Raw genomic sequence first — 23,540 nt, 5'->3', positions numbered from 1 at the left:
TGGATCAAAAACCCAATGCTTTGATTAGCCACAATCGTGCTTGCAAGGCATAATTACGAATTCTTATAAACTGGGTTAAATAATACTTTAATCAGTATGATAGTGTTTGTGTTCCCAATTAATGCAGTGTCTTTATAACGTTTATCATTATAATAATATGTATGTTCACAAGTGATGAAGGCTGGAGAGGCAAGAGTGAATGTCGTCAGTGACCTGTCATTAGGCTTGTGGGCACATGCTTGATTACGTATCGCTGGAAAACAATGTATTCAGTTTTTATATCTTGTCAATGGGTTGCACTAATGAGATTCTGTGTAAAAGTGTCAGCAGCCATTTTTTTCTGAGGTCAAATTAGGATCAAGTCAAAGCAAACAAATATTGGGATTGCCACCCATAGGACTCAAGAAATATCCTTACCAAACCAGTGCTGCCTAACGCCCAAAGTACAACTTTTAGGATTACGAAATGTTATTGCGTTCACTTCCACCCCCTTGAGTGTTGCCCAGCAGTATCAAAGCCTGCAAGTGATGCACTGTGGGAAAAGTGATACATATCATTAGCGTTGGATGTGTGCCCATCACAAGTGACTTCTCGGAATTAGTAACTCTTTAACTGAATAAATAGTGTTCTATTCCTCTTCATTTGGTTTCATTGATAAAACTAAGGTAGATGCTTGCTACTCCAGCAGTGACAGGGGCGGTGGAGACATCAGCTGTTGGAAAAGGAAATTATTTAAGGGTAGACTTTTAGGAAAGCACGGATAGTGTTGCGGACTGTACTGTGCTTGTAAAACTTGCTGGCCTGATGTCTTCCTGCTTTTTGTTTTTCTCACTGCTCGACAACCTCATCGTTTTTTTTATTAATTTAGTTTTCTTTTCATATCTGTCTCGGAGCAACCCTAATCTGACTTTTGTTGGCATGTTTGTAAGACCCAATTAAAAATAAATGCATAAATATTGAAATTGTGTGTATTGTTTTTCCTTTCTTCATTTAGAAACATTCCTATTAATGCTTGGCAACGAGACGAACGCCAGTACGTGAACTGATTGTCAGACATTTAATTATGGATTTGTGTCTTTAATACCATAATACAAGCAAGCCCCAGGGAATTTCGTGCACAGCTTTAACCTTCAGATAGTACAGGCATAGCTTTTCTCAATTTCATATTAAATGAAACATGGTTCGAAAACAAAACCATGGCATTTCTTCCAGCAGCTGGCATAAACAATTAATTATTTTTGCAGTTTCAACAATCTTATCATTAATTTTTAAGCGAGCACTTAACCTAAACTAAAGTATTTTTCATATACACAAAAAAACGTTTTAATCTCAGGTGCTGTCCTGAATAAATAACAACTAAATAAAGTCCCTCGAAAACAATATTTCGGATTATCCGTTTTGAAGCAGAAGGAGTATACTGGATAAATGAGGATCCAGTTGCAATAAGGTATGATTAAAAGGTTAACTCTCAATCGCCTCCTACAATATTGAAATTGTTATCCATTTTTGTCATTTTTTACCCCATGTGCGGGACTTTTGGAAGGAAACGCAGGCACTATAACATTCATCATGGGATTCTCGGGAATATATATGCTAGCTGAAAAGGGGCAGACACTACACTTCCCATATAGGACACAATCATAAGCCACGCCCCTAGGCACAATAATGAATTAATATATGTTCTAGCCCTCATTCGCTTTGATTCCACTATGTACAATGCTTTAAGTGGATTGACAAAGATAGAGGGTCTCTAAAAGAGACATGGCTAAAGAAGCATAAAAAGGAATCTTTTCCAGAGGCTGGCCTGTGGAATTAAGGACGAGGCTTATAACAAGTAAACTAGAACCCTGTGCTTCACACAGCATGCCAACTGACCAGGCATATAATACCAAAAAAAAGAACAAAAGCTTAAAACAAGTCAGTCTGTCTTTCTCCATGCTGGTTAATAGTATCAAATACGTGAGTAATAATGATGAGTGTGTTGAAATTATTTAAATTCTACATAAATGAGATCGTGGATTAAACATGACTAAGGTCTATGGAAGAGGTAAAGGTCTTCGGAATGTCTCAATAACTAGTGAACTCCCATTCACAACACTTTCCTCTGCAGTCTGTCAGACACTTACACCCTTTTTATCCGTATATATTGCTGGAATCTTTCATTGCTGTATCTCACCTGTCAATTTTTTTCCTTCAGCATGTCTTTTCACACTTTCCTTCTGCATGTGCTTCCTATCATCTCCTTCTCTTCACTTTTCACCTTCATTTACAAAACCCACCCACTGACCTGTAAGCGCTGCATTTTCTTTTCCTGTCATTGTTGTCACAGCGAGATTCCACGGAAATCCACGATTGGGCAGAAGTGCTCAGTCCCCTTTTTGCGCTGCTTATTTACATTCCAGTTGTGCGATGCACGCTTCCACTCTAAAAAAATAGGCAGGACCAGCACCTCACAGTTTGCATGAGGGCGTCCATTTTGTTTTACATATTTTCTGTTCTCTGCATGGGGCTGGACCTGATTTTTTAATCCTTTTAAATCTTCCACTATCCCACGCCCCCCCCTTATTTACCTGTTTTTTTATCAGTGTGTTTCTTTGTCTTTGTGTATTTTAGGTTTTCTTTTTACTTTTACTGTGTGCTTTGGTCCTTTTTTTTAGTTTTCCCTCTACTTCCTTTAGTTCTTCCTTTTGGCTTCTGTTCCTTATTTTCTATGGTACCCAGCACCATGTTGGAGCACCAGGGAGCATGTGGCGGCATCAGTACGGCTCCTTCAAAACACACACCTTGCAAAGGGTGCAGCCCATCCCCATTTTTTCAGAGTCGGAGGAGGCTGCACCTCTTTTTCTTTGTGCGGTACCTCCTCCCCTCCATGCTAGCAGCAGGGGGCAGGCCTTAGAGGGGGTACCCCCTACAGGAGCATCTGCTGCTGTGGGGGAGAGTGTGCAATGGCACAGAGGGTGCAACGTATGGTGCAGCAGCTGACGTACCGCTGGGCAGTTATAATTGACCATGACCAGGACTCGTTCAACCTGCTGGGTGTCGATGTTGCGGGACTTGAGGGGTAATTATTTATTGTTTGTTTTCTAAAATGCTATTTTTTTTTAAACATGCTGTTCACACTCAGAGGTAAGTTAAGTTTACAACATTACAAATATTATGTGATCAAGCCTGGTACTTTGTGCTACATAATCGTACCCGTCGGCGCTCGCTTGGGCTAATTATTTTACAAAGTCATGCAGACTCCTCTGCCCTGTCACTTAGATAATGATAGTAGAAAATATCAGTGAGTTGGCATTCCCTGTGCCTTTCTTCATGTAGTTTAGACTCCCAATCTCCCAGTGATATGTAATATGCACCTATGCATTGCAAAGGGAGATTGAGTTGGCCCATCAAACGGTGTTGAGAAGCAAATATTACTTATTGCAATGCATTAGAAGTTTAGGTTTAGAAAATTAGGAATAAATCTTAGGTTTAAGAAATTAGGAAAATATTTTTGTGGATATTAACTGTACCACTAATCTATTTTTTAATCTTCTTTATTTCATATATCAGCACCCATTGGCAAGAGGGCATCTTCAAAGGCAGGCAAAGGAGGGGCTGCAGCCACCAGCGCCGCAGCAGGTGGAACCACCACCACCAGCGCCATGACCAATGGTTCTGCTGCCCCCAGTAAGTCCTGTTATTATTAATTTCCCAAATTTTCACCTCTCCCCAATATTTGAATAATTAAAATTTTGATTTGTTTAATTTTTTATACTATCAACCTTTATTTCAATCATCAATATAAATAATGTTTGTTAAATTCTTTTTATCCCTGCATTATCTTATTTTTCTATATATCATATTTCTGTAGGTGACTTCCTCCTGTCTGTATTAGTCTCTAGCTTTCTTCTGCTTGTTAGCAAACTTCCCCTCTCCCATTTTATATCTTGTAGTGCTGTTAGACTAAGAGAACAGATTTCTGATACTCTACTATGAAGATTGCAGGCCTAAGTAAGCTAGCATATTATTCACCACGCATGTTTGTTGAGAAGGTGTTCTCTTTCTTACTCATGATCAAACAGTTAAAATGAGTGAGAGGCCATGGCCATGGTGAATCATCCCCCCCAATGCTGTGCTATAATCAATTTGTATACCAGCAGATTCCATGACAGTGCAGCATGCCTGTAAAGTATGATGTCTCATATTGCATTTGCCAACCAAGACCATATGTCCTTCATTTAACATTATTCAACACCTTCATTGTGCTTCAATGACGCAGTCATCATAGCTATGCCCCTCCATTAAGAAAAGGATTTGGTTGACTTGACTACCTGGCTTTTCCAAAATTGTCAACCAATGGCAACAAACTGCCTAAAGTGATAGTTTTAATAAAATATACTGCAAACTGAACTGTAGTGAGGCATTGAGGTTTCATTTTGTAAAAAAAGAAAATAATAATAAGGGGAGGCATATCTGGCATCTAATATGGTTAATTTTTTTTCGAGCGATTCAGACCATCAGTGCCGGGGCAGGCAGCAGCGCCAGTGTACCGCAGGTGGAAGAGGCAGTTGGAAGGGGAGTTCCAGCGGCAACAGGGGGGTTGGTGGTAAGTCATGGTGCTTGCTTATTGACAAAGTAAGTATGCTCACTGTATTTTTTAAGCACAGCAGGTATCCCACCCATCATCATGCATCGCCTTCCTGCCCCTGGCATTTTGCCACCTGGGCTGTGACCTAACTGCAGAATGTTGCAATTCGGCACTGCAGAATTGGCTGTGCAATGTGGCTTTGATTCAGTTAATGAGGCATTTACGAAGTTTTCACTGCATTACAATCCGAAAACAGGGGGGCTTCTCAGTGCCCACTCAATTGCCTCTGACTAGTACTTTACTGCTTCATTCTTTCCTAAGTTCTGTCACAGCCTACCAAAAAAATTGAAAATTCTATTCTGAGCATGTGCCATATTTTTCTGCCCAATTGATTTATGTATATATTTTTTATGGCTTCCATAACAGATTCATGGTTACTCCTGTTCAAATTGTTCCCTTCGTCATTCGGCAATTACAGTGACCAACTAAGCCAAACCTTACCACAGATCAATGACACCCCACTATTCTATAGTAATACCTCTACCTACCTAAGCCCTCTAACTTACCCTGCAGAGAAATCAGCGAGCTGCTGGGCCAAAGCTTCAGCATGAAGAGAAATCGCCAATGACAGCAAAGCGCTCCTCTAACTAAACCTGAAAATGCGTGATTATTAATAATGAAAAGCATACTTGTGAAATACAGCATTGTTATGTTCTATAGAGAGGCTTGTCACTTTCTGGAAGAAAAATAGAACAACATTTGCACAATGTGTGCTGGGGCATTGTGCATGGCACACAGATAGTTTGAGATGCAAAGAGAACAAAAGAACAGGTAGTGGAGACACTGTTGCCAAGCAAACACAAATGAACCGAGAGGTCGTTTTCGAAGATTGTCTCTTTTATTTCATATGATTTGTTCGATTTTGCAATACAGCCAACGCGTTTGGCCTTCTTCAGGGCATCCAATGCGTGGAAACTCCTCAATATGAAGATTCAATTTCAAAAACTTTATTACTGTTAAAGACCCAAAGGCTGTGTTTGAAAGTTAAAATTGGTATCCCACTATGTATAAGAGATCCGAATATTTTGAAATGAGGAGCTGTAGCCTTGTGAAAGTAATTCACCAACAAGCTAGAGATGTAGCGCCATCAGCCACATATAGGACCAAACCTGTATATGGTTCTTGTATCCCATCTATACGGAATTCTTTTGGAACGTCATTCCAATAGAATTCCGTATAAATGGGTTACCAGAACCCATTTATACGGAATCTATCAGTATGTCTATGTCCAACTGCTCAACCAATTGCGATCAGAGGTATAAATCCAAGGCACTTTCAAATGTACACAGCAGACTATACAGGAATACAGGTTGCATGCAGTGCCACCAGACAGGCTGGAAGGACAAGAACCAATGCTCATTTAGTTCATGAATCAGAGGTGTACTAAAGCAATTCACCATTCATTCATGGCACAGCAGCACATGAGGTAGTGCTTGTTCTATTTCATTTCAAACTGGGGCATCCATTAGGGGCACAAAAAATAAACCCACAGTCCTGGCAACCAGTAGACGGAAAAGCAGAAGACCTTCAAAAACACTTCTGAGTACGTAGTGTATAAAGGATGGAATTACTCCCAAAACTGCCTGGAAGGTATTAACCAACCCAGAGCCAATAGACTTAAAAAGTGTGCTATCCCCTTCATATTAGACATGTTAAAATTACGATTTCCCAGCTCCCCAAAATTCATTGTTAACTAAGTATGGAGTAGCGCCTGTATCTTCAAAGAATGCTACGCAAAAAAATGATGGATGGAATGCTGAATAAATCATACATTCACCCCCAGTCAAGAGATATGGGTTAAATCCATCATTCTTTTGCTCAGCATGCCACCCCAGTTTAGCCCCAGCTATATGCAAATCAGTCTTGACCTTGTGCCTCATGGGAACCGAATTGCAAAGCCCGGTCCTTCCTGGGCTGGAAACAAGCATCCTGGGACCGGGTTCAGGGTATTACCCTTCATCAGCCAGGCTTGCCTGAAGCCAGTGGCACAGTGAGCAAGGGACCCACGTCTGGGCATACCCATCCCACTTAGGGTGAAAAGTGCTATGCAAACAAATGATGGACGGAATGCTGACTAAATCATACATTCACCGCCAGTGAAGAGATCTGGGTTAAATCCATTGTTCTATTGCTCACCATACCACCATAGTTTAGACCCAGCAGTACGCATATTAGTCTTGACCCTGTGCCTCTTGGGAACAGTTCAGACCGAATTTCCGAGTCAGGTCCTCCAGCATCGTGGGACCAGTTTCTGGGTATTACCCTTCATCACCCTTGCATCCAGTGGTACAGTGAGCAAGGGACCCAGGTCTGGGCATACCCATCCCACTTAGGGTGAAAAGTGCTACGCAAATAAATGATGGACGGAATGCTGAATAAATCATGCATTCGCCCCCAGTCCTAGGATACTTGTTTCCAGTCCGGGGAGGACCTGGCCTGGCAGTTCGGGCTGGACTGTTCCCATTGGGCACAGGGTCAAGACTGATTTGCATATGGCTGGGTTCGAACTGGAATGGCATGGTCAGCAAAAAAAAGATGGATTTGGGCCCAGATCTCTGTACTGAATGTATGACATTGTTCTGCATTCTGTCAATCAATTGTTGTTTTTATATTTGTCACCCCGAGTGGGGCTGGTATGCCCAGACGGGGGTCCCGTGCCCTCCATGCCACTGGAGTCAAGCTATCCTGGGTGATACCCCAAAACCGATCCTAGGATGCTTGTTTGCTGTACAGGGAGGACCTTGCCTGGCAGTTCGGGCTGTACTGTTCTGTTTGGGCACAGGGTTAAGACGTATTTGTATATGGCTGGGTTCAAACTGGAATGGCATGGTGAGCACAAAATGATGGATTTAGGCCCAGATCTCTGTACTGGGGTGAATGTATGACATTGTTCTGCATTCTGTCAATCAATTGTTGTTTTTATATTTGTCACCCCGAGTGGGGCTGGTATGCCCAGACGGGGGTCCCGTGCCCTCCATGCCACTGGAGTCAAGCTATCCTGGGTGATACCCCAAAACCGATCCTAGGATGCTTGTTTGCTGTACAGGGAGGACCTTGCCTGGCAGTTCGGGCTGTACTGTTCTGTTTGGGCACAGGGTTAAGACGTATTTGTATATGGCTGGGTTCAAACTGGAATGGCATGGTGAGCACAAAATGATGGATTTAGGCCCAGATCTCTGTACTGGGGTGAATGTATGACATTGTTCTGCATTCTGTACATCAATTGTTATTTTGACATTTTTCACCCCTGAGCTGAATGGGTATGCCCAGCTGTGGGTCATGTGCTCTCCATACCACTGGAGTCAAGCTATCCTGGCTGATGATGGGTGAAACCCCAAAACTGGTCCTAGGATGCTTGTTTCCATTCCAGGGAGTACCTGGCCTGGCAGTTTGGACTGGATTGTTCCCATTGGCCACAGGGTCAAGACTGATTTGTATATGGCTGGGTTCAAACTGGAATAGCATGGTGAGCACAAAACAATGGATTTAGGCCCATATCTCTGTACTGGGGTGAATGTATGACATCGTTCTGCATTCTGTCCATCAATTGTTGATTTTACATTTGTATCTCCAAAGAGGTCCTTTCAACCTGGAGATCAAAAGTTTATTTAGCGGGTGTTAAAGCCACATCTTGTTGAAACGAAAAACAAAAGGGGGGCCGGCTCTAATCAGTAAGGCTGAGCCTAATAGATAACCAACAAAATAGAAATGCCAGTACTGATATGTATAATTTCAAAAAGCCACTAACCACCAGAGATCTGAACAAAAGATCAGAAATGGGGGAGTACTATTTAATAGTATTTTTATTCAAAAAGGTTTTTTCAACATATATCTCAGTTTTAAATTCTTTTGATACACAGGGAAACTTTTTAAGAACACGTGGAACATAGGGATATTGGTCAAACATTCAACCATTCATTCTAAATTCAGACATATCACAGGCATTCAACATATATACATACTTGGGAAAAGGGGAGAGGAGTTAAAGAAAAAGAGAAAAGTTAAGAACAAATACCAGTGTCTACAGTTATTTACAAAACAATTTTTCTGTCTATTTTATCAGTACATTCTTATATTTCTATGAAAACATTTTGAAGTTTGAAAGTAATGGTATAAAGTAATGTACAACAATATGCTCAGGGTTCAAAAGATGGTGGCCGAGAGCGTTTGTAGACAGGTAAGGTAGAGCCTACGCGTTTCGAATCCCGCTGAAGTCATGGGGGATTCTCATCAGGGCTTTGACAAGTCCTGTAAGGAATGAAAATGAGGGAAAACAAGCATAAGTGGTAGCAGAAATGTGAATAAGTATTAGATAGCTTCTCATGATATACATATACCACATCAAATAAGCTGCTCAGCGATACAAACGACCAGTGGTTTAAACGGTAACATTGGAGGACTAAACATGCTCCATCTATCCTAAAGAACCTAACCTAAGAACAAACAACCAAACCCATTGCATGATCACACAGAGTTGATACAAAGTTGATACAGACAGAGAGACTGTAGGTCCAAAAGAAACATGGGTATATGGCGCAGTGCATATCTCTTTTAACCTTACAAAACACCTAACTTGAGGCTATGAACAGAGCTACACGCCACACGCCATACGCCGTAGTGAGCAGAGCTACACGCCACACGCCATAAGCCGCACAGATTCGGGCGCACAGATTCGGCTCACAGATTCGACACCCGGCCATCAGGCTGCCTCGGAGGAACTGGCCAAACCGGCCAGCCCCCTTCTGCACTTGCGAGTGCTCTGTACGGACTGTACGGGCTGTACGGGCTGATCCGGTGTAGTCTGATCGGTCCGCCAGCAACAGGCGAGGGGAGGAGAGTGGGACCAGCAAATGGCAGTGAGCCCCGCCGCGCCCCGAATTAGTTGCCAGCAACCTCCTACAGGCACTTGAGCGGGGGCAGAGGCAGCTGGTGTGTGTGGCCCCCAACAGCTCGCACCTGGAAAGTCAGAACGGCGGGGACCTTGTGGACAGGAGATGAGGAGATGAACAAGGAGTAAACCATCACCGCAACCGCAACCACTGCAGTGCACTAGCTGCAGGCACTGATTCAGCCCTGTTCCAGCCGCGTCCAAAGAGAAAGCCGGCGGCAGATTCCTGGCATTGGCACCGGCACCGATGACAGCCGCCTGCAGAAGCCTTTCAGCCCTGACGCCGTCACCAGGTCCCAAGAGCCTAAAGGAGCATAATGAGGTGAGGCGGCTTTGGAGGGAGGGGGCAGGGAAAAAGACGTGAGCGCGGCCGCTGATAGAGGCAGCCGCGAAGTAAGAGCATGAGGGGTTGTCTAGGCAGACCCGACTAGGTCCGATCTAGCCTGCGGCACCTCTTGAGTGCTCCGCTCGCTTCTAGCCCCTGTGCTCTTGTGTGCTCATTGAAAACCCCCTCACAGCCTTTTTGCCAGCAGCTTAAGGGGGGGGGCACAGCAAAAAACCCATTGCCAACCTTCAAGTCCTACCTACCACCACCTAGGAAAACCTCAGGAAGCTCCCAGTAAGCTAGTAAACAGTCAATAGCTAAACGGAGGGTTCAACCAGCCAACTAGCACAACAGGACCCGCAATCACTAACGCAATCATTACCGAACCAATCAAACCAACATGACCAACACCTGACAAACCCAGACCAACTACAGGAAAACAGCAGAAGATTAATAAATTATTCTTTCTGAAAGACCCAGTATCAGCACTATTTGCGACAACAAGGGAGGCACTGAACTTACCGAGCCCCATTCGGCCCGACAAGCCAAAACCACCAATGCAGTCGGGAAGTTTAAATCTGGGCAAGTCGGCAAAAGTACAAACACAAATACCCGACAACTCAACATCAGTTCTACTCGCTTTACCTTCCGAACAATTGAACAATCAATACTTTAAAAAAATGGAAACCGTGCAGGTTCTGGTTCATAAATCTAATCAATCACTGATTGAAATTGGGCCGCAACTAAATAGACTTGAGGAAGAGAAACAAAAACCAAGGAAGTCAGAAACAAAGAGCGAATAACAAACCTCACTGATCTCCTCGATATCCCCAGGAAAGGACTTTCTGGCGATATTTTTAACAACTCTAAAAACAAGATCAGTTTGGGGGACTGCAGCTACGACAACCCTTGCAAAAAGCAACTAAAAGAGACATCTCTAGGAGCAACCAAAGGACAAACAAAACTAGAAGGGGTGGATGACTAGCTACATCCCCCCTCAGTGCCTAGCGACTTAAACTCAGACAAAATTACAACTAGACCAGCACCAAGTACACCCCCGCAAGGGCTTATCCCAGTACAGGAACCATCTCTTAAGGAGCCAAGGCTGAGCCCAGTTGCGTCCAAGCCACACAATTTAAAGGAAAACAGTGGCAATCACAAAATTCTGATAGAAGATAGCTTTAACTACGGAGGTAAAGCAACTAAAAGAATCATGCAGACGTCAATTTCCATTTCGTCAGGAAGCACGACTACACACTTGGATGACCCAAAAGGGAGTATAGGCAGTCAAGAACCCAATGTGCTCTAGGGGAACGCACTTATCAGCACCCTAGACCAGGCCATAAAGGCGTTTAACTACCAGTCTGACAAAATGGAGGTTCAAATCGACCTCATAAACATTATTGCAGAGCACATCGCACATATCAGCTCCAAGACCAATTCAATAATAACTCTCTTGGCAAACAAAGGAAACCTGGACAATCTCCCGAATAAGGTCTTAACAGATAAAGGAACCATTGACCAATCTTCAAGAAAATTTTATAAAAGTACTTGCGATTGTGGGAGCATCATTGAGAAACTTGCGTCTCTCCCAGAAATATTAAAAGATATTCTCGGAGCAGTAAAAACAGGAAACAAGCGGATGGTCAACCAAGACTCACCAGAAAAAAAAACACAGCAAGGATAAATCAAACACCCCATTCGTTCAAACCAAACCAAAACACAGCAGAGAGGGAGACGGGAAACCTAACCCAGAGTACCGCACAAAGGACCAGACAAAAGAATCCTGAAACCCAAGCAATCAAACGCCTGGGCGTCCTTGGCCTTCAGCCCCAAGATAAACTAACAAATAGGTAAAGGAAACGCGCAAGAAAGGTAAGGCCCAAATCAAAAGGTAATCAACCGTTTGCTACAGAGAATCTCTTCATTATACCCAAGAATGATCCGAGTCATGACCAAGCTACTCCAAACAATTCAACAAACTCTTTTTCACTCAAGGCGGAAGATCAAGAATCCGGCCGGGTAAGCTTTTCTTTTGAGAAACCCACAACATGGGAACAGTTTCACGAATCAGACCTAACAACTCTCGAAGGACCGCCTCAGTGCCTGCTACCACCCATTGCTCGAACCAACTTAAAGAGGTTAAACAAGCAAGCATCAATATCAACAACAATGGTAGAACACCACCGAATGAAGACTTCGCAAAATCTCCTTCCCTATTAGGAGATTCAATTATAGCCATAGAGGGCAGCTCGCCCCAGAAGAACCATACAACAGAGTCCCTATTAGAAAGCGCCTGTAGAAGACCGAATAACAACTGGAAACTACTATACCAGGAAGAAAATCCTGTTCAGTCAGAGAAAGACTTGACCCCAATTAAGATCATAAAAAATGGAAATGACATTCAATGTATAAAACAAAGTAAAATTGGCGAAAATGTGGGACTTAACCTAAAAACAATAGGAGGACATGAACCGATTAGGAACATCACCCCTATTAAAATCATAAAAAATGGACAGGACCGGAAATGCATAGCCCTAAGCAAAAACCAAGATCAAGTAAAAAATAATCAAATCTTAAAAAGAGGACAGGCACTCACCAGGGACACTAGGGAAGAGGGCCACACAGGACAGGTGGCACCTAAAATCAAACCTAGGACAGCAAAGTGGAATCAAACCTTCCGAATCCGCCTCCCAAGAAAAACAAAAAACCTTCATAGACGAAATCGAACCAATTTTGTCATTCATACCAGAATACGTAACTAAGGGCAGGCAGGACACACTAAACAGAGGGAACTTAATAAAACTAATCAACAAAATTCCAGAGCTAAGGAGCATAGCTTCACAAGACCTGGTAGCAGTAGATTCAGTCAAAATAAAGCCAGCCCAGGCATCGAAGACTCAGTGACAACCCGGGCCTCTAAGGAGATAGCCGCCAAGATCTTTGCTAACAAAGGATCATTTGAGTGTTGGGGAATAACTCTTATACAACACATGCGGCCTAGATAACCCCACCCCCTTTCAAAAAGTAAACTCAACTCAAGAGGGGAGGATCCAACAAGTTGTAAGCAGTCATCATGCCTCCCGGGTGCCCTATCAGCCTCAAAGGAGAAAACTCTTGGAATAACAAACATCAATCCAAACCAGGCACACAAAGTAGGGCCTCCTAGCATCAACCAGGATTGGTCATGGATCCCGAAGATCCTAAGCCAAAAGTGTACCTAAAACAGAAGTAACATTAGCCCCAGGCACAAATATCCAAGACACAATCACGGACAGGAATCACTTGGTTAAAATGAACACGTGTACCTGGAACACCCATGGTTTTAGCAGTATGGATCAGGATCACGAGACACAATCGTTTTTTCAAAACTATGATATCATTCTGCTACAAGAGACCTGGAATTTGTCACACCCCGCAATCCCGGGTTTTTCAGAACACCATATACTTGCAGAGCGATCGTCTAAATATGGACATCCCTGTGGAGGGCTATCGACGTATTTCTCACCGAAATTTAATTGGCAAACTGAGAATCAGGACGTGGGGTTGAGTTGGGTCCAAGTAATACAAATTTCTAGAAAGCCTCAGCAGCAACTTTTATTAGTAAATGTTCACATCCATCCAGATCGTTCCACTAAAAATGAGAAAATGTACACACTTGTCAAACTCATCAAAGCTCTCCAGAAATCAAACTCCCAAAGCCCGTTGATAATATCAGGGGGTCTGACGACAAAATCACGAGACGGGAACAATCCGTTATCATTGAGAAAACTACAAGCACTGGGCCTAACAATTTTAAAAACTATGAAAATGGGAACTTCAACGTCAGTACCAACATATATGAGCGGTAAGGTCATGTCAACTATTGACTTTACAATAATCAGTGACAATTTACTCGATGCCATTGAAGAGTATAAGATAGTCCAACGTATAGAAAGTGACCACTTTCCCCAAATAACACAAATAAACATTGGGGTTACCTGGTCCGAAAAATGTATTTCCCTGTCTCAACAAATCGAGAAGTTTCACTTGCGAAGATAAGATGGAGAGGCCGAGAAACAAAAGCGATCCAAGAAACAGCAAGCAATTTTATGATAAAATACGAACATCAGACAAGACGAAAACCACATAAAGAATTGGGAAAAACTGTTAGACATCTCAACCCACAAGCACTCCGCCCCTCTCACACAACAAAACGGGACAAAAGTTCTTGGAGAACATTGGTTTAACCAATACCTAAGGCGAGAAAAGAGCAATATTGCCCAGGAGAAACGGAAGGAACTAAGGAACAAAAAACAGGGAATTAAATCAAATTACAACCTCATTAGGAGTATGAGAAGAAAATATAGCAAAATGGTGTGGAAGGCAAAGCCAAATACAGAGAAGCAGTGTGGTAAAATTGCTATTCGCAAGCAAAAAGCAAAACACTCAAGACTTTTGGGGCATCATTAATAAACTAAACAACGGCGAAGTAATGTCACGGGACCCCGGAATTAGCAACAGTGGCTGGGAAGACCACGTAAAGAATCTTTACTTAAAAAGGGAACCCCCCTCAATCGATAAAACTCCATGTTTAATAAGAGATACAGAACCCGGTACACAGTCAAAATATCGAGTTGGAAATTTCGACCTACCATAATATCGAGTATGAAATATTGAAGGAGCATAATATCGAAGTCAAGAATATCGTAGGACAGAATATCGACCCTAAGGTAAGTAATATCGAAATTCTTTATATCGATGTAAGTAATATCGAAGTTAGTAATATCGATAGCATATATATCGATGTTACTAATTTCGATGACACTAATATCGATATTTGTATTATTTTATAGTTTTTTATTATGTATGTGTTATATGTTTAACTTAAGTATTTAAAATAATTACTATTATATGTGTATTAATTTAATATAATAATAAATTAATTTATAAGAAAATTGTATGTTTTAGTACCGGAGCGGGTTGTGGGTTTATAGTGGAATAGGGTGGGAAGTAATTTAATTATGGTAAATTTATTAATAATTAGTAGGATTTATTAATAAATTATAATTAATTGGTAATTATTTGTAAATAATTGGAAAATTATTTTAATTAATTTATTAATTGATATATATGATCTGTAGTGGGTTGTGGGTTTATAGGGGAATAGGGTGGGAAGTAATTTAATTATGGTAAGTTGATTAATAATTAGTAGGATTAATTAATTAATTATAATTAATTGCTAATTATTTTTAATTAATTGGAAAAAAAATTAATTAATTGATTAATTGATATATATGTTCTGTAGCGGGATGTGGGATTATAGGGGAATAGGGTGGGAAGTAATTTAATTATGGTTAATTATTTAATAATTAGTAGGAATTATAAAGTAAATTTAATTAATTGGTAATTAATTTTAATTAATAGTTAATTAATTTTAATTATTTGCTAATTATTTTTCATTAATTCATACATGGATAAATGTGTTATGTTGTGGGTAGTGGTTTTATAGGGAGATATGGTGGGAAGTAATGTAAATGTAATTAATTAATAATGTATTAAAACTAATTGTATTGTTAATAATATAATTGTTAATTAATTATTAATTGGTGATAAAATAATATTAAATGGTATTATTTTAAATTGATTTTAGGTTAAATATATTTTGCTAAGCATGTATTTTATAATTATGTATAGGTATTGTATTTGGTTTATATTTATTTAATAGTTTATTTCTTTATAATTACAAAAATCTTTTATTTAAAAGTATGTTATGTTAAACCGTATACTATCCAACACTTTCCCTACTGTTGCACTCTCTGGAGTTGGAATAGTAATTTTTACCCCTACGCTATCCAATGCTTTCCCTACTGTTGCACTCTCTGGAGTGGGAATAGTAATTTTTACCCCTACGCTATCCAACGCTTTCCCTACTGTTGCACTCTCCGGAGTGGGAATAGTAATTTTTACCCCTACGCTATCCAATGCTTTCCCTACTGTTGCACTCTCTGGAGTGGGAATAGTAATTTTTACCCCTACGCTATCCAACGCTTTCCTTACTGTTGCACTCTCTGGAGTGGGAATAGTAATTTTTACTCCTACGCTATCCAACGCTTTCCCTACTGTTGCACTCTCTGGAGTGGGAATAGTAATTAATACTATTACGCTATCCAACGCTTTCCCTACTGTTGCACTCTCTGGAGTGGGAATAGTAATTTTTACCCCTACGCTATCCAACGCTTTCCCTACTGTTGCACTCTCTGGAGTGGGAATAGTAATTTTTACCCCTACGCTATCCAACGCTTTCCCTACTGTTGCACTCTCTGGAGTGGGAATAGTAATTTTTACCCCTACGCTATCCAACGCTTTCCCTACTGTTGCACTCTCTGGAGTGGGAATAGTAATTTTTACCCCTACGCTATCCAACGCTTTCCCTACTGTTGCACTCTCTGTAGTGGGAATAGTAATTTTAACCCGTACGCTATCCAATGCTTTCCCTACTGTTGCACTCTCTGGAGTGGGAATAGTAATTTTTACCCCTACGCTATCCAACGCTTTCCCTACTGTTGCACTCTCTGGAGTGGGAATAGTAATTTTTACCCCTACGCTATCCAACGCTTTCCCTACTGTTGCACTCTCTGGAGTGGGAATAGTAATTTTTACCCCTACGCTATCCAACGCTTTCCCTACTGTTGTACTCTCTGGAGTGGGAATAGTAATTTTTACCCCTACTCTATCCAACGCTTTCCCTACTGTTGCACTCTCTGGAGTGGGAATAGTAATTTTTACCTGTACGCTATCCAACACTTTCTCTACTGTTGCACTCTCTAGAGTGAGAATAGTAATTTTTACCCCTACGCTATCCAACGCTTTCCCTACTGTTGCACTCTCTGGAGTGGGAATAGTAATTTTTACACCTACGCTATCCAGCGCTTTCCCTACTGTTGCACTCTCTGGAGTGGGAATAGTAATTTTTACCAGTACGCTATCCAACGCTTTCCATACTGTTGCACTCTCTGGAGTGGGAATAGTAATTTTTACTCCTACGCTATCCAACGCTTTCCCTACTGTTGCACTCTCTGGAGTGGGAATAGTAATGTTTACCCCTACGCTATCCAACGCTTTCCCTACTGTTGCACTATCTGGAGTGGGAATAGTAATTTTTACCCTTACGCTATCCAACGTTTTATATAATTAATTGTAAAAAAAATTAACGTTTATTTTATTTTTTATATTAGTTACATTTTATTTATGTTATTGTTTCATGTTTGTAAATGTATTAGTAATTTAGAATATATTTTATTAATTTATAAATTAGTTAAATCATTATTAATACCTATTGTTTAGTACATATATATTATATATTTACTGTATATATTTAATTAATGTACTATTAATATATATGTATTATTTATTACATTTAAACATTATTAGATAATTTTAAATATGTAGATTGTATTTATTAGTGTTATATACTTTATTTTTCATTTATATATTAAAAGAAAAAAAGTCGATATTTTTTACATCCATATTATTTTTTCGATATTTTTGTACTTACTATGTTGTAGATAGGATGTCGATATTCTTGCCCTCGATATTGTTGACTCGATATTCCTGTAGGCCGATATTTAGGAGGTCGAAATTCTGTCCAGTGATCCACAGAACCCAGCTATCTGGTAGGATCATTGGATACAGTAACAATAACCACCGATCCAGACAGTGAAAAACGGGCGAATAAACAGCTAATAACAATCTCCAGTGAAAGCGTAAAAAGGTTTATACAAAAACTTAAACCTGAAGGTGCACCAGGACCAAATGGTCTTCCTACCGCCGTATTCAAACGCAACAAGGATTTTTGGGTCAAACACCTAACAGCTCTGTTTAACCAAGTCTTCACCCGAAACCAGATGCCAACATCGTGGCAAGGAAACATCATTCACCCGATTTTTAAAAAGGGTGACAGAAGACTCCCGGGGATCTACAGGCTGATCTCCCTAATAGATGTGGAAGCAAAACTCTACGCCTCATGCCTTTTGGAGGGGATCCAAGAATGGGTGGAAAATAACAACTTAATCCCCACCTTTCAAATCGGATTCAGAAAAGGGATGGGGACAACAACAAACTTGACCGCCCTTGCTCTGTTGATGGAGAGAGCCAAAACAAAGTGGAAGAGTTTGTGGCAGCGGCGACCACAGTGGCCCCCCACCCCTCCCCCGCCCCTGAAAATGCATAGCGATGAAGGCAAATTCCCAAACAACGTTACTTCAGGGTGTCGCTGTCGTGTCCTTGACCACCTCTTGGATGGCCGCCGCGTGTTCCATGGCTACGGTCGCCGGGTCCAGTTCCAGATGCATTTTAGGGGAGCATCGCCTCCTCACTCGTTTCCAACCGTCTCAGGATATCTGTGATGATCCCTCTTGTATGGGTCACGGGGAGGCATCCTCCCCCTGCTCGTCATCTGGCAGGTCAAGTCCCAGCAGGGCACACGTGTCCCAGAGCAAGCGAAGCTGGTGGAGGGCCCCCTCCCATTTGAAAATCAGCCGAAACGGGTGACCCCAGGAGTAGGGCACCCTTTTGTCTTGCAAAAATGTTGTGACCACCCGGAAGGCCCGCAGTTTCTGAAGCGTAATTGCGGAGAGATCTTGGAATAATGCCACTGGATTGTCCTGGAAACGGAGAGGTTGTTTCTGACGAGCTTCCCTCAGAATCCTTTCTTTCAGGGGGAAGTCCGGGAGAGAGCCCAGTATGTCCGGGGTGGGCAGGAGCACGTCGCGCCAGGCCATATCTTTGTGCTCGGTCGGCAGCTTCACCAAGCATTTCCCTGAACAAGTCCTGCAGGTAGCTGGTAACGCTATTCCCCTCCATTTTCAGTGGCACTCCCCGAACCTGTATGTTGTTCCATCGGGAGTGGTTTTCGAGATCTTCTGCGTGCGCCTGGAGGTCCACTTGCTGGTCCCGAAGGCAGAGGACCTCTTGCTGCAGGGATACCAGCTCTTCGCAAGGGGCGTGGTCCGTTTCTTCCATCGCTGCCACCCGTTCCCCCAGTCTATTCACATCACGGCGGAGTTCTCGGTGTTCACCGGCTAGGTCCTATTTCAGAGCCTGAAAGTCATCTTGCAAGGTGTTGAAAAGTGATTCCAGGAAGGCTTTTGTGATAGGGGCCTCCCCACCACCCCGCTCCGGGGTGGTAGTCGACACGGGTGGCGGTGGGGACGTCTGGGTCTTCTCCCCCTTCGTCGCAGTTTTCACCAGCATGTCAGTAATTGTGCGACCCCCTCTGCGATTCGCATTGGCCATTGCGCCACGCTCGCTGCATCTGCGGGGGACTGGGCTGTCCGGGCACTGCAGCCGGGCGTCGTGCAGCAGGAGGGCGCCCCCAGTTGGCTAGATGGCCCGGCGGCAAGAAGTCTGAGTCTGTAGTGTGGACAGCCCCTGGGGGGATCTCTCGCTTCGGGGTATGCGCTGAGTACGTCCTTGTGGGGGGGTCCGGTCACGATCAACCGAGCTGTCTGGCGCTATTTGGTTGGGCGCGTCCACTTCTAGCGGGCTCCATGTACCCAATTGATGAAGGGCAGTGTCACGGGTGGCCGGCCGCCCCCGCTCGCTGGGCACAGGCCCCCGGCACCTACCGCCAGTCAGGCCCAGCAAGGCCCGGGACCGGGGTCTCGAGTTTCGTGGTGGCGGGTGACGTGTGTTCAGGCCCAGTCTCCTCCCGCTGGTCAGCTCAGTGCCAGGGTCCGCTTGCAAGGTGTCAGGCAGGTGCGGCACTGCGGGGCTCACCGTAAGGGCCCACGACCAGGGTGTCTCGTGGCCTGCCCCCTTCCGTGCTCTCCGGGTAGGTGCTCCACTGGTGCTGTGTAAATGCGGCAGTTCCCTGGTGATGTGCTAGTCAGGCCCAGCGAGGCCCGGAACCGGGGCCTCAAGTTTCGCGGCAGTGATCGGCGTGTGTTCAGGTCCAGGCTCCCTCCGCTGGTCAGTGCATCGCCAGAGACCGCTTGCCAGGTATCAGGCAGGTGTGATGTTGCGGGGCTCACCGCAAGGGCCCTGGCCGGGGCAGGGCCACCGCCGATCTCTGCTCCTCCGCACTGTGTAGGCCCGAAGCCGGGGCCTTGAGTTTCGTGGCCGCCCACCAGGGTGTCTCAGGGCCTGCCGTCCTCTGTGCTCGCCGGGTTCGTGCTCCGCCGGGGCTGCGCAGCCGCAGCAGCTCTCTGGCGATGTGGGTCATCAAGGGCAGCGCCCTGCTTGCGAGTGGGTAGTGGTAGATCTACCGGAGCCCCAACGGGAGCCCCGTCGGGCAATGCAGGCCTGCGGCTGCCGCTCTCCTGTCCCCGGGGTGGTGCGGCTGCGGTGGGCTAAGCTCGGCCCTCACAGTCGCTACAGCAGCCAAACACCCCTCGGTGGGTACACTGGTCAGCTCGGTACAGCAGGGCAAAAATGCCAATGATTTTGGGGGGTTTGCAGGCTATTAACAGGGCAGATTGGGGTTCAGGGCCGGGGAGCCAAGCGGGACACGTCCTAGCAGGTTGCCATCTTGGCCATGCCCCAAAAGCCTCCTTTTAAAAATTATTAAGTTACCCCTTTGTAGACCTTGCAGCCCAGAAACCAGCCTGCATAGTATTTTAATGTAGGACATGTAAACATTCATAAGGTAAGACATTCTTACATTGACCAGTACCAAAAGCTACTCACTATAAGAATGCCTAGGCTTCCCCATAGAAAACACTAGGAAGCAGGATTACATATTAATTTTGCTATCTCTGGATTGGGACCTGGCTACAAATATGATTAAATCATTCTTTTTACTATTTATCAATACCCCAACATTTAGAAAGGTACCGTTTAGCTACATGGAAATTCTGGAGGCTACCTGCATTAGCTCTCCAGCAGTAGCCCAGTGGGTTATTAGACCTGATGAGGTGTGAAATAAATAATTCTCAGAGTAGAGACAGAGTCTTGGGTGGAAGGAGGTGTTTGATGTTCCAGTGGCAGGAAGACAAGTTGAGGTGTATCCAGGACTGTACTTTACTTCAGAAGGGCTGTCCTTGTAAAAAGAACATGTTAGGTGACACTTGGGGAAAGCTGCCATCAGAAATGGTTTCATGGCACAAGAGAGAATAGGACTGCTCATTACCCTCCCCACACATCTGGATGGGCGCATAGGCTGAGCTCAATGGAAGAAGGGTTTGGGAATGATGGGCACTGTGGGAATGTTTGTAGTTGGGTAAACAAGGAGCTGCTGCTGTAGATAGGGTAACCCCTAGAAATATTTACGCTGTTTGTTGGAGAGGAACATGGATTCACTCCCACCCACTTGCTGGTGACAGTCATAAATGTAGCAATCAAAGGCACCCTAGTAAGAAAACGTTCTGGACCTGCCTACTGTGACCTCAGAGTAGCCCTGTAGAACTCAACTTATTCCCTCATCTACCCAGGACAAAGAAGTGGCTGACCTGTGTGGTTACAGAATTACAAAAAGCTGCAAGATGCCTTTTCCTGAAGTGCCCAGCTGAACATTACCAACTGTACCTGACCTGAACCCAGCTGATGGTCTTCACTCTAGTGAGTCCTGAACCCTTGGCTGTGTCTCACTGGACTTTCACCATCCATGAAAATCTGAGTCTGTTTGGACTTAAAAACCTCCAGAGAATTGGGAAAACCACCCGACCTATTCAACAAAGTGTGACCTCACCGAGCTAAGAAAACTGTTTTCTCCCAATATGACTTTCTCCACAACAGCAAAACCGATTCAGTGGACCCTCAAAGAGAAGGTATCCTGCCTTTTGGAGATCGTCGTTGGATACAGAACAGCCTTGCCACACTGGAGGATTCTAAGCTCCAGAAATGAGACAAAATTAGATCTCGAACAGAACAAGTTTTGAATGAGTCAAAGAGATCAAATACAATGATTATAGGCAGCGCATTTGATTGTTTACCATTAAGCGGCTCCACTCTGTCTCCTAGAATTATCGATTCTGGACCATGGAATGGGAGATACCTGATTTGACAACTCTGAGAGGATATTTTTGCGGTTTACAGTTCCCATGTACTGCCATTGACTTGTTCAGGAAATTTGTTGCCTATATGTGTTGTCCTATGGGACAAAAGAAGCATTCGATCGATTTACGATGGTTTTCACCAAAATTCCAGAGTTGTGTCACTTGATTAAATAATTATAGCATGCCATGGAAGCAAATGATCTTGACTTTATCACATGAGAGGAGCTCTCTCAGGTACAACCAGCAAGAGGATTATAGCATTCAGTGTTTTGACATGTTAAATTACAAGATATTTGTAATGTTTTTGATACTTAGTGAAATCATCTAGAGCTTGCTCAGCAATCTAATATTTTATGTTAGATCCAATAAATCACTGACTCCTCAAAAAAATGAAAGATGCAACAGACAAAGACATTGTTGGCATTTTTTTGTTATATAATTTTACTATTGAGTCAATCTTGACTGTTGGACTTGGCCCTGCTTGAGAGACCTTTGCTGGAGTGAAGGCTGCTGTGGTAGGAGGAGTGCCACATTATGGTGGTTGACTGTTCCAAGGAACTGCTGTCCTGTTCTGATGAGCTGCCCTACTGCCTGCTGATCTTGCCCAGCATTGACTGTGCTCTTCTGCTTTCCTAAACCCAGCACTGTGTGAGTGCTATAACTTTATTCCTGCTCTGCCTGCTTCCTAGCGCCCTGTGAGTGCTTTACCTGCCAAGGAGTTGAGGAGCTGGCGCCTACAGCGCAAGGCTGCGAGGTAATCCCCGGCAGGGAGATCCTACCCCTGCGCTCATTAAATCAGCGGGAGCCCACCCCTCTTTATACTTTAACATAGTGGGAGCCTACCCCATATTGCCCTACTTCACAGGTGCCCACACGCGTTTTTACCGCAACCGGTATGAATGTTAAGAGCAGGAGCCCACCCCGCTCTTATGTTATATCCAGCGGGAGTCCACCCCACATTGGGATTATTTTGAACAGCGGGAGCCCACCCCAACATTATTGCTGGGTGACGGGAGCTCACCCTGCATAGAGGAATCACAAAGTTCACCGCCGCCGGCCCGGGAGTCCCAGAGCACAGGTCGGGCTCCCCCATTGACGTCATAGGGTAGCCGCGCTAGGATTGGTGCTGGCGCCAGGATTTGCCCGGCAACAGGGAGGCGGGCTCCGAAGTAGAGAAGTTCTGGAGTCCCGGCTTGGGAGCCTCGAGTGCTCCTGGGGAAGCCAAAGAGACCGGGAAAGCAGGCGACACCCTGCAGAGAAGCCACCAGTGACAGGGAGCCCTGTGACTGCAGAGAAGCTACCAGTGAGAGGGGGCCCCGTGACGGCAGAGAAGCCAGGCAGGAGTCTACCCCACAATGGCACATCACCAACAGGATGCCGGAGACTTCGCTCCTGAGGTGGGGGATCCCCATGAGCAGAGGAGAGCCCCGTGCACGTGCCGAGTGTGCCAGACAGCTGTGAAAGTAGCAGGGCAGCGGTGAGAGTTAGGCAAGCTCACACCTGCTCGTTGGCGGGGCTCCCATGATTGGAGAGAGCCTCGCATGCTGGCTGCCTGAATCCAACAGCACCAGCAGAGAGCAAGCCCGGCTGGGACCTCCCCTGCCCAGCCCCAAAGGAGTGGTGTGTGGGGCTGGGCTCTGGCTGTAAGGAGGTGGGGGGCACCTTACAGCATTGCTGTGCCAGTGCTTTTGCTACATTGGGGCATTCTCTTGGAATTCCGTG

The sequence above is a fragment of the Lissotriton vulgaris genome, chromosome 8 (assembly GCF_964263255.1).
Source record: "Lissotriton vulgaris chromosome 8, aLisVul1.2, whole genome shotgun sequence".
Classification (NCBI taxonomy): Eukaryota; Metazoa; Chordata; class Amphibia; order Caudata; family Salamandridae; genus Lissotriton; species Lissotriton vulgaris.
The sequence above is the reverse complement of the archived record's forward strand: the minus strand, read 5'-3'. Positions refer to the sequence as shown.